The following is a 13,055-nucleotide window of genomic DNA, read 5'->3' on the forward strand; positions in this document are numbered from 1 at the left end:
CCGGGAGCTGGCGGGTAATCACCGGCCGGGACTTGGTGATTGACAGCTGTGGCCGCTAATTTCAGTAGGGCGTGCTCGCGCCTCCTCTACCTGGAAATGCACAATTATGTGTATATATGTGTGTGTGTGTGTGTGTGTGTGTGTGTGTGTGTGTGTGTGATTTTGAGCACCCGTCCCTCCCTGTAGCAGTATTTCTATAGGGCGGTCAGGAAGTGGTTAAAATATTAAACGTTTAGGTTGCCATATAGCCCCTTTTTGTTTTAAATCGCCCCAGACATTACTAAAAGCATGTCCGGTTTTGGCTAAAATTGTTTTTTTTTTTTAATCAGTACAAGTAGATTGCCATGAGGGACAAGTAGATTGGGGCACTGATTTAGTCCCTGGACAAGTAGTTTTTTCAAAAATTTCCACACCCCTGAATGCTTAACAATGCATATACCTTGTGTTGTGTGTTGCAGTGCCAAAAAAAGTCTAATGTGTGCTTTTTGTTTATTGTGGTCTGTTGACAGCCGTTATCATTGGGCTGCCTTAAAGCAAATCTCTACTTTTACTGTCCCTTAAAATAAATCTTGAGAAAGTAGTAATTGAGCGCTGGGAATAATAATCAAAAATAAAGCCGCTAGCATAAAGGCAACCTTTCGACCCAGTATGGAAATATAAAATAAGTATGCAGCGCTTATATATGTATAATAAAGTGATGGAAAAAATGAATAATTAAATAATGAATAATTAAATAATGCACAATAACATATGTTAAATATGTTAGATAACTCAGTCCTTATAATAAAGTGATTAAGTGCAGGTGTTCCAACAGTCCATGATCAAGAAACCGTGACTCTTGTGTTGTTGTGAATGTACAAATAATGCACTAACCAGATAGCGCATAAATTGCGCAAAGTTTGCGCCGAGTCTAGCAAACCTCTTTATGTCAAGATGATATAATATATTCGAGAGACTGGCCCCATCTAATCTTCTATCGAAGATTTATAGATGATATCCTACTTCTTTGGGATGGTAGTGAATTCACATTAAATAATTTTTTCACCACCCTCAATTATAATAGCCAAAATATTAAACTCACCTTTCAGCATAGTAATCGAGAGATCAATTTCCTAGACTTGACTTTATGTAATAAGGGGACATACATTTCCACGAAAACATTCTTTAAATTGACAGATAGGAACAGCTATATTCCTAAAGATAGCTGTCACTTACCGAGATGGCTAGAGAACATACCAAGGGGCCAATTTCTACGTGTCCGGAGAAATTGTACTGAACTAGAGGATTACAGAACACAGATCAATATTCTTAAGGGAAGGTTTATTGAAAAGGGCTATGACATTAATGCTCTAGAAAAAGAAATCAACAAAGTGGCTAATGCAGACAGAACGAACCTCCTGACTTCCAAAAACAAAGCCCAAACAAAGAGGAGTTGTCCCTTCATTACCAGTTACTCGACACAGCATAAGGAAATATCAAGCATTATTAGAAAGAATTGGAACATTTTAAAGAATGATCCTATATTAGGGGAAACTTTACCAGACTTACCGGAAATTACATATAGGAGAGCGCCAACATTAAGAAACATGCTGGCCCCTAATGTAGTTAACCCCCCTAAACCCTTGACGTTCAGTTTTCTCAACACCAAGGGTTTCTTCCCCTGTAACAGGTGCATGCTATGTACCTTTAATGGTATACATAAGAAACCTGTTAAAACTTTCAGCTCTAATGTGACTGGTATATCTTACGATATTCAATCGACTATCACCTGCTATAGCTCCCATGTGCTATATCTCTTGAGTTGCACATGTGGGAAGCAATATGTGGGGAAGAACCACGAGAAGACTGAGAGATAGGTTGCGTGAGCACCTATCAAACATTAAAAAGGGTTTTAAGGAACATTCTCTTTCCATGCATTTTCGCCAACATCATAACAGGAATCCGCATACATTGAAATTTACAGGTATTGACATAATTAACCGCTTGCCGCCCTGCCACTGTGTATATACGTGTGCAGGGCGGCAGTGGAGCGCAAAACCACGTTTTAAAACGGGTTCCGCGCTCCCGACACTTTCGCCGGCAGGGGGCGCGCGCGCGCGCTCCCGCCGACCCGTGGGTGACATGATTTGATCCAGGAGGGATCAATCATTAGATTTCAGCCAGTGATTTCTGGCTGAAATCACATGATCGGTCCCTGTCCTATCCTGTCCTGTGTTGACAAATACACAGGGCAGGATATGATGTCATTCTTCTCTGCCTGGACACATTCCGTTCCAGACAGAGAAGAAGACATCCAAAAAGTGAGTACACAAGCACTACACTACAGTTAGAACACTCTAGGACACATTTAACCCCCTGATCGCCCCCCCCCCCAGTTAACCCTTCACTGCCCTGTCACCAGTGTCACTGATCAGTGAAGCGATTTTTACTGATCAGTGTCGCTGGCGACTTCCGATAGAGTTAGCGCCCCTCCCAGATAGCGCCAGATTGCCCGCCAGTACACCAGTAATCCCGTTTAACCCCTTGATCGCCCCCCCCCCTCCAGTTAACCCCTTCACTGCCCTGTCACCAGTGTCACTGATCAGTGAACCAATTTTTACTGATCACTGTATCAGTGTCGCTGGCGACTTCCGATAGAGTTAGCGCCCCTCCCAGATAGCGCTAGTTTGCCCGCCAGTACACCAGTAAACCCGTTTAACCCCTTGATCGCCCCCCCAGTTAACCCCTTCACTGCCCTGTCACCAGTGTCACTGATCAGTGAACCAATTTTTACTGATCACTGTATATCAGTGTCGCTGGCGACTTCCGATAGTGTTAGCGCCCCTCCCTGATAGCGCCAGATTGCCCGCCAGTACACCAGTAATCCCGCTTAACCCCTTGATCGCCCCCCCCCCAAGTTAACCCCTTCACTGCCCTGTCACCAGTGTCACTGATCAGTGAACCAATTTTTACCGATCACTGTATCAGTGTCGCTGGCGACTTCCGATAGTGTTAGCGCCCCTCCCAGATAGTGCCAGATTGTCCGCTAGTACAGCAGTAATCCCATTTAACCCCTTAATCTCCCCCCCAGTTAACCCCTTCACTGCCCTGTCGCCAGTGTCCCTGATCAGTGAACCGATTTTTACTGATCACTGTACCAGTGTCGCTGGCGACTTCCGATAGTGTTAGCGCCCCTCCCTGATAACGCCAGATTGCCCGCCAGTACACCAGTAATCCCGCTTAACCCCTTGATCGCCCCCCCCAGTTAACCCCTTCACTGCCCTGTCACCAGTGTCACTGATCAGTGAACCAATTTTTACTGATCACTGTATCAGTGTCGCTGGCGACTTCCGATAGTGTTAGCGCCCCTCCCAGATAGCGCCACATTGCCCGCTAGTACACCAGTAATCCCATTTAACCCCTTAATCTCCCCCCCCCAGTTAACCCCTTCACTGCCCTGTCACCAGTGTCACTGATCAGTGAACCGATTTTTACTGATCACTGTATCAGTGTCGCTGGCGACTTCCGATAGTGTTAGCGCCCCTCCCAGATAGTGCCAGATTGTCCGCTAATACACCAATAATCCTGTCTAACCCCTTGATCGCCCCCCCCCGAGTTGACCCCTTCACTGCCCTGTCACCAGTGTCATTGATCAGTGAACAGATTTTTACTGATCACTATCAGTGTCGCTGGCGACTTCCGATAGTGTTAGCGTCCCTCCCAGATAGCGCCAGTTTGCCCGCTAGTGCACCAGAAATCCCATTTAACCCCTTGATCGCCCCCCTCCCCCCCCCAGTTAACCCCTTCACTGCCCTGTCACCAGTGTCATTGATTACAGTGAACAGATTTTTACTGATCACTGTATTAGTGTCACTGGTGACTTCCGATAGTGTTAGCGCCCCTCCTAGATAGCGCAAGTTTGCCCGCTAATGCACGGGATTTTTTTTACCAAAAACATGTAGCAGAATACATTTTGGCTTAAATTTATGACTAACTTTGAGTTTACGATATATTTTTTATAGCTGAAAGTAGAAAATATTGTTTTTTTTTCAAAATTTTCGTGGTTTTTTTGTTTATAGCGCAAAAAATAAAAAGCGCACAGGTGATCAAATACCACCAAAAGAAAGCTCTATTTGTGTGAAAAAAAGGACATAAATTTAGTTTGGGTACAGCATTGCATGACCGCGCAATTATCATTTGAATTAGTGCAGCGCTGTATAGCAAAAAAAGGCATACATTACAGTATCTATACCATAGCGTGTAGACGCTATAACTTTCACACAAAGCAATCAATATACACTTATTGGGATTTTTTTTACCAAAAACATGTAGCAGAATACATTTTGGCTTAAATTTATGACTAACTTTGAGTTTACGATATATTTTTTATAGCTGAAAGTAGAAAATATTGTTTTTTTTTCAAAATTTTCGTGGTTTTTTTGTTTATAGCGCAAAAAATAAAAAGCGCACAGGTGATAAAATACCACCAAAAGAAAGCTCTATTTGTGTGGAAAAAAAGGACGTAAATTTCGTTTGGGTACAGCATTGCATGACCGCGCAATTATCATTTGAATTAGTGCAGCGCCAAACAGCAAAAAAATGCCTGGTCATTAAGGGGGGTAAATCCTCTGGGGCTCAAGTGGTTAATAAAAATTGGAGAGGAACGCACAAAAAGAGAGCTGTATCAATGTTAGAAACAAAGTGGATCTACCTGTTACACACTCAAGCACCACATGGCTTGAATGTAGAGCTAGATATTAATTGCTTTATTGACACCAGCTAAATATTTAATACCCTGGTCTATTGAAGCATTATGAGTTTTATTTGTATTATTATATAATTATATTTTTATCGCTACTGGAATATGGATTAAGTTTTTATACTACGGGGCCTGTTTCTGCTTTGATTTTGTTTAATATCAGATTTTGATGTTATTATTGTTTTTAGAGTCTATCACTTTTTATATCATACTATATTTTTATAATAATTTGGATATAATAATTTGGATATATTCATTTTTATGTATACGTTTTTTAAATATGAGGGTCTGAAGAATTATTGATTTTAAATGGCAATCATTACTTTTTATCATTGAAGGATGTTTGACTCATCCATTTTACTTTGAGGAAATTATGATTATTTATTTATGATATTTATTTTCTATTGATTGTATATTATTGTGAAGTTCAATACATTCCACTTTCATGTAAGTTCATCACACACTATATAAGACTCTGATGCATCGTTAATTAATGCAAGTATAACCTATACAAGGAAACTGGAATGTCTGAACGATCTCCTGAATAACCACTAGATGGCACCAATTTTAGTTTTATTCATTAAAAGTTTTATTCATTTAATATACCATTTAATTATAATTTTATTATTAGTGATGTAAGTTCACCCACTATCAAATATGGTATTAGTGGATAGCAAAGTAGGAAGCTGCTGTTTAATAAGGACAGTTTGCTGTTCCATTGCTGTCCTTTGAATGTATATATGTATTACCACCTTGCCGGTATATGTGCACTGAGGCACCGCCAAAATGGCAACCGCGATCACTCACTGCGCATGCGCGAATGCCTATCTTTCTACCGAAGATTGATCATATGGAAAATGGCCGATTAGCGCTCACTGCGCATGCGCGAAAGCCCTTTCTCGGTTACTCATTAAAACCTCCAAGAAAATGGCCGCGTCGTTGCAACTGCGCATGCGCGAACCGCGATGGGTGACGCGATTTCAAATTTAGTATATATAGAACTCGCACAGCATGGGCACACTCCCTCTGAGGAAGTGTTTTTACACGAAACGCGTCAGGGAGGTGCCCCTGACCTGTGTGCATATACCGCAAGGCCATCCTGATTTGTTGACTTATCAGATCCGGATGTAAGTTTTATTTCTCTGTTTATGCTGGAATTTTGACCATTAAAGACCTACTACACTATCAGAAGCTTTCTTGGGGCTCATTATTTCCATGTGAGCCCGTTTTTGAAGGTTCCTGAGGATTTGGAAGATATATGACTTCCCCTTTTCCCCTGCTGACGATGGCCCTGGTGGAATGCTTAAGAATACACCTAGACTGATGACATCTAGTGGCCGACTTGCTGATGACATCTGCCTGGTATCACAAATCCAGAGCACCAGGAGCAGGTCTTAATTGCTCCATGCGCAATTTATGCGCTATCTGGTTAGTGCATTATTTGTACATTCACAACAACACAAGAGTCACGGTTTTCTTGATCATGGACTGTTGGAACACCTGCACTTAATCACTTTATTATAAGGACTGAGTTATCTAACATATTTAACATATGTTATTGTGCATTATTTAATTATTCATTATTTAATTATTCATTTTTTCCATCACTTTATTATACATATATAAGCGCTGCATACTTATTTTATATGTCCCTTGAAATAGTTTGTTTGGTCCAAGCTGGGCCAAAAGAACTATTTACTGCACTAACAAGTTCACGTGCTGGGTGCTCAACGGTATGTAGCCTCAGCTACATACAGTATACAGTGCTGTTTTACGGCAAAGAGACAGGGACTCACCGTCTCAACCTCGGGAACAAAATAGTCGGGCTGCGTGCTGCTCAACCATTCACGGGAAGCTTTGTATTCTGAGAATGAATACAAGGCTTCCTCTTACTGGCTGAAGTGGAGAGCCAGGGAGTTGATGTCACCATCTCCACCCTAGCCAATCGGAGGAATCTTTGTATTTATTCATAGAATATACAGCTTTCTGTGAATGGCTGAGCAGCCTGATTTAGTTGTGGGAGTGAGATAGAAATGCTGTATTAAGTTGAGGCTACATACAGTTTATACAGGGCACCTGTCAGTGTAATAAACAGTTTGCTTGGGCCAGCAAGGTCCAAAGGAACTATTAAAGGGACATTAAATGTGGATATTGGCTTTAATGCAATGTAATACTACAGTACCATGACATTTGGTGTGCTGAATTTTTGATGCACTATTTTTTGTGCAATCTGGTGCAATTTGTAGCCTATTCAAACAATTGGGCTGCAAAATTGCACTGCACTGAATTGCACAGGAATTCGGTCCAGGTGTGAACCAGCTCATTAACAAGTCTCATATCCAGTTATGTGATGCACAAGCCAAACAAAACTTTTACCCAACTCATGTGTGCCAAATCCTTTATTTGTGTCTCATGCTTCCCCTACCAGACACTGTAGCCAAAAGTGGGAGGGTTTCAGCATCCAGAAAGAAGTAGGTGGGTATAGATGTGGCCAGGTGCTGACTGACAAAGTAGAGGCTTGTGAATTAGCAGGGAAATTACTAGTAGCTACACCCTCTGCAATGTCTTTTCATCCAACTAAAGCAGGGGTGGGCAACTGTGGCCCTCCATCTGTTGTAGAACTACAAGTCCCATGAGGCATTGCAAAACTGACAGTTACAAGCATGACTCCCAACGGCAGAGGCATGATGGGACTTGTAGTTCACCAACAGCTGGAGGGCCACAGTTGCCCACCCCTGAACTAAAGCGTAAATGGGCACTGCCTACATGAGGGACAATGCTGCAAAAAATATACAGTCAGTGCCACAATGTTGCCCCCAAATCACAGGAAGCTACATGAGGTGGTCTTCACTGCCAAGATCAACATATATTATTAGGGTTTTTGCAAGGGGAGCAAGAGAAAGCAGTATGTGTAGATGCATCAAGCAGCACTTTTTTTTTCTTTTTTTTTTTTTTTTTTTTACAATGGAAGGGCATTATTTTACCTTAAAGGATAATCTGCAAAACAAAAATTTTGATTTACAAATTTGCCCTCCTAAATTAAGGGGTACATTTCTAATTGTTGATGAGTTGTGGTTTGCTGCAGTATATTGGATGTAATGGCTTGTGGCTGTCTGGCACCCACTAAAGAAGAACACCGCTTTATTTCCTATTACAGCCTAACATTTACTTAACGTTATCTTGCCTGCCAGATGGTACACCAGAGGATAAAAAGCACACTCATTTAAGCTTTTCACTTTATATATTTATAATTGTACTGGGTGGGGAAGTAGTTGTAAAGCATAACTGTGTGTTGCATTACTAAATAAGAATACAGCATTCCCTGTGTATATAAAAAACAAAAAGGAATGAAAAAAAAAAACCTTGACATATACCATTAAGCCCAGTGTAACCACTAGGGGACCGCCCACAGTACATATACTGCAGAAAGGTGACCCCTCTGTGCAGGATCACGTTTATAAACGTCGTCATGATTTCGGGGTAGGGTGCACCGATCGCAGCCGCGGGTGTCAATCGCCGGGTCCCGGCCGGTAATTACCCGCCGGAGCCCGCTGACAAACACTGACGGGGAAGAAGGCTGCATTGTTTTCAGTGGAGCGCTCCTCCCTGTCAGTTTGAGCACACTGATCCGGATGGATGAGCTCAACCTTCTGGATCAGTGTGTTACAGTGAAGCACCCCCGCCCCCTAGTGAAACACTCCCCTCACACAGTTAATCCTTTGATTGCCTTCTAATGTTAACCCCTTCCTCCCCAGTGCCATTAGTACAGTATCAGTGCTTTCTGTTTTTACACTGATCACTGTATTGGTGTCACTGTGGATGTCAGTGACCCCAAGTCCGTTCCCCCCCCCAGTGTCAGAATGTCCGCTGCAGTCCCGCCATAATTTGCTGATCGCCGCAAAGACATGTTGCAGAATACATTTTGGCCAAAATTAGATTTTTAAATTTTTTTACTGGACATGTTTTATAGCAAAAAGTCCAAAATATAGTTTTTTTTTCCTCAAAATTGTCGGCCTTTTTTACAACGCAAAAAATAAAAACCGCAGAGGCGATCAAATACCCCCAAAAGAAAGCTCAATTCGTGGGGAAAAAAAGAATGTAAATTTCATTTGGGTGGAGCGTTGCATGACCGCGCAATTCTCAGTTAAAGTAACACAGCACCATAACACAAACCGCTTATGTAACCGCTTCCTGACCGCCCTATAGCAGAAATACTGCTACAAGGTGGCACGGGTGTGCAAAATCGCATAAATATATGTGAATCACACTCCCGCACTTTTCACGCCCCTCCCAGATGGCATTAGATTGCCCGTCAGTACACCAGTAATCACATTTAACCCCTTGATTGCCAGGAACACGCTCATACACAATAAACCTCCATTACTTGTATAGTGTCTGAATGGATCAATATCTTTGATCAGATCAGCACTATGCCAGCATTTGTGACAATTGTGCGCATAGACATGGACACTGGCATCCATTTTGTCTCTCATGATTCCCCCTCCTCCCTTTTGAATGGAATGTGAGTCTGTAAGTGAACGGGGGTCAAAAGTGCATATGCACAGCTGGGTGAGCTCCATGGCTGTAAACCCCTAATTAGCCTGGTTCCAGAATGTCTGCTTGACAACCACTTTCCTCTGCCTGGTCGTAAAACCATAACTCAGTTGGTCATGACCTGTTGGGCCATTAAGGGCTAAAGCATGCCATAAAACGTACATTCCACAGGAGTCATTTTTCATACAAATTCATAAACTTCAGCAGGAACTGGGCACATTATTATTATTATTATTATTATACAGTATTTATATAGCGCCAAAAAGTTTGCTCAGCGCTGTACAAAATAGTGGGGGATGGTACATGAGACAATACATTAACAAAACAATATACAAGGGGTGCGAGGGCCCTGCTCCTTGGAGCTTACAATTTAGGAGGGAGGGGATAGTGGTACAGGAGGAGGTGGCTGTGGGGGATGGAGTGGTAGGAGTGGAGGAGATCGGCTGTTAGGTGAGGGTGGGGTAGGCTTCACTGAAGAGATGGGTTTTCAGGGTGCTCCTAAAGGTGAGGAGGGTAGGTGACAGTCTGATGGATTGGGGTAGTGAGTTCCAGAGGATGGGGGAAGTCCTGGAGAAGTCCTGCAGTCGGGTGTGGGAGGAGGAGACCAGGGAGCTAGAAAGTAGGAGGTCTTGTGAGGAGCGAAGAGTACGGGTTGGGTGGTATTTGGGTTCAGGTTGGTGAGGTAGTTTGGGGCAGTGTTATGAATGGCTTTGTACGTCAAAGTTAGTAGTTTTAATTTAATGCATTGGGCAATCGGAAGCCAGTGGAGGGAATGACAGAGGGGGGTGGCAGATGTGGAGCAGTTGGTAAGGTGGATGAGTCTGGCCACAGAGTTCAGGATAGACTGAAGCGGGGATAGTCTGTGAAGAGGTAAGCCGGTTAGGAGGGAGTTGCAGTAGTCGAGTCGTGAGATAAAAAGGGAGTGAATGAGTTGTTTAGTAGTATAAAAGAATAGCAATAAAAGTGAGCGCTCTAAGGGATAAGCCGCTGAACACTCAAGGAAACCAAATAAAGCCCTTAACAGAATAACATAAACAATAGTGCAGCGCTATAAATATGGTGCAAATTATATGGCAGAGTATGATCATACGTCCAATAAAGCAGTCAATATGCAAAGGATAGAAAATTGATAAACAAATGTTCCGTATTATCACTAGTGGATAGTCTATATGGTGCTTTCCTTAAATTCCGTGATAATGTTCCAAGCAATACAGAGAGATTGTGCACTCACCAGATGCACAATGTAAATATGCATTAAGTAAAAACCGCAGAAGCCTCTTATAGGGTCTGGTCTGGGATAGTGGAAGAAGTCCTCCCTCTAGATGGTTGATCCAGTCATAAACACGTGGAGATAATCCTCCCTCTAAGTGGGTAATGGTGGTGGAAGCACACAGGATGGTAAAAAGATTCAGCTGGCCAGAGGTCCCCTTAAGGGATAGGTGGGTGCAGGTAGCCTGGGTACAGGATCTCCCTTCTCTGGATTCCTTAGAGTTGCTGGATCAGGCAGGTGCTATGAATAGATAACTCCACAAGGGGGGAGTATAAAAGGTACTCCTAGTGTAGTAATTAATGGATCAATCTTTGACATTTCTCAGTGTATTCATTCTTGTTCCTTTTTGTTATCTCAGGCTGTGATGAGAATTCAATGAATGTATCTGTCATTATACAATATAAGTCTGAATAGAAAAGGCTCTTGTTGTCATCACTTAGGACTCAAGAATATTACCTTCAGAAACCCTGTATGGATGCCTCTAGATGTAATCCACTTGGCTAAATGCTTCTCTCTCCATGTCTGGTTGTGTCTCTCCCGGTGGCTACACGAGGAGACCAGAAGCCATGAAGTGACCATTTGAAATACAAAACATGCCATTCCATTTTTTTTCAGCCAGCGATCGGCTTTCATGTAAAAGCAATCCTAGTGGCTAATTAGCTGCATGATTGCTTTTACAAGCAGCGGGAGATGATGCCCCCACTCCCCCGCTGCCTTCCACGGCCATCAGAGGAACCTGAGAATGCAGCCGGTGTTTCTGCTAGCTGACCATAGAGCTGATTGGGGACCAGAATGATGCCAATCATCTCTATAGCTTAAGAAATCAGAAGCTATGAGCATTTCATCACTTCAGTTTCTCAGGATATAAACAGTGCCATTTGTAAATTGGGAAAGTATCTAATCACACTGATCTTGGTTTGATTAGATATGTAAGGGCAGAGGAGATATCTAGAGTCTGATAGACCCCAGATTTCTGAAAAAAGAATATATGACAATGCCCATTGAAGTTATAGGGGATATTTGCATTCCCTGTGATAGCATTAAAAGTGATACAAAAAAATTGAAAGGGGCAGTGTAAAAATAATTAAAAACAAATTCACCCTTGCCCCCCCTGTGCGCGCACACCTGTGTGTGCGAGCATTGACCCTGTGCCGATATGTAAACAGCGGTTGCACCATGCATGTAAGATATCGCAGTGAACATCAGATCAATGGCAGTAATTCTTACACTAGACATCCTCTGTAAATCTAAAATGGTAGCTTTTCTCCTTCACTGATGTGCGCTAATGAGGCTGTAGTGATGGGCACTGATAGGCTGCACTGATGGGCACTGATGAGGAGGCACTGGTAGGTATCACTGATGGGCACTGAAAGGCAGAACTCATATATGGCAATGACTGGCTCTGATAGGCGGCACTGATAGGCGGCACTGATGCACACTGATAGGCGGCACTGACTAGCACTGATAGGAGGCACTGACTGGCACTTATAGGTGGCATTGATTGGCAGCACTGATAGGTCGCACTGACTGGCATTGATAGGTGGCACTGATGGGTTACACTGAAAGGCAGCTCAGATGGGCACTGATATGTCGCATTGATGTGCACTGTTAGGCACTGAAATGTGGCACTGATGGGCACAGGCAGGTGGCATGGATGAGCACTGACACATGGCACTGATGGACACTGACAGGTGGCACTGCTGAGGCTACACTGATCCTCGGGGCACACTGATCATCAGTGTTCTGATGATCAGCGTAGATGTCCCCTCCAAGGAATGCCAATTACCGGCTCTCCTCTCCTCTCGAGCTGTCAGCGTGACAGCTCGTGAGGAGAGAAATGCCGATAACCGGCATTTCCCTGTTGATTGGACACAGCTGATCACATGACCGAGCCGACATCTTCGGCTCTTTCTGTGGATCGGTGATCTGCTGTGTCCGAGGGACACAGCGCACCGCTAATCGCTGCGCGCTCCCAGAGCTGCGCATGTGCGGTGAGAATGGGAGGACGTCATATGACGTCCTCCCAAACGAGAGGACCACCTTGCGCCCGTCATTGTACTATATGGCGGACAGGAGGCGGTTAAAACGTTGCCAATGGATATTAAAAATGTATGCAGTTTGTCGCCATTGCATGGGGCATGCGCAGTTTTAAAGCATGTCATCTTTGGTATCTATTTAGTCGGCATACCATTATCTTTTATATTTTACCATATAATTGGCCAATATATTGTGTTTTTGTGCACTAAAAGTAAAAAAGTGTATGTTTTAAAAAACATTGCGTTTGAAAAATCACTGCGCGAGTACTGTGTGACATAAAAAATTGCAGCACCCACCATTTTATTCACTATGGTGTTTGCTTTAAAAAAATATATATAATGTTTGGGGTTTAAATTATTTTCCTAGCAAAAAAAACAGATTTTTTTTTTCATGTGAACAAAAAGTGTCAGAAAAGGCTTGGTCTTCAGGTGGTTAGAAGAGTGAGTGATGTGTGGC

The sequence above is a fragment of the Staurois parvus genome, unplaced genomic scaffold (assembly GCF_062004578.1).
Source record: "Staurois parvus isolate SC_StPar_1 unplaced genomic scaffold, SC_StPar_1.0 ptg000286l, whole genome shotgun sequence".
Lineage (NCBI taxonomy): Eukaryota > Metazoa > Chordata > Amphibia > Anura > Ranidae > Staurois > Staurois parvus.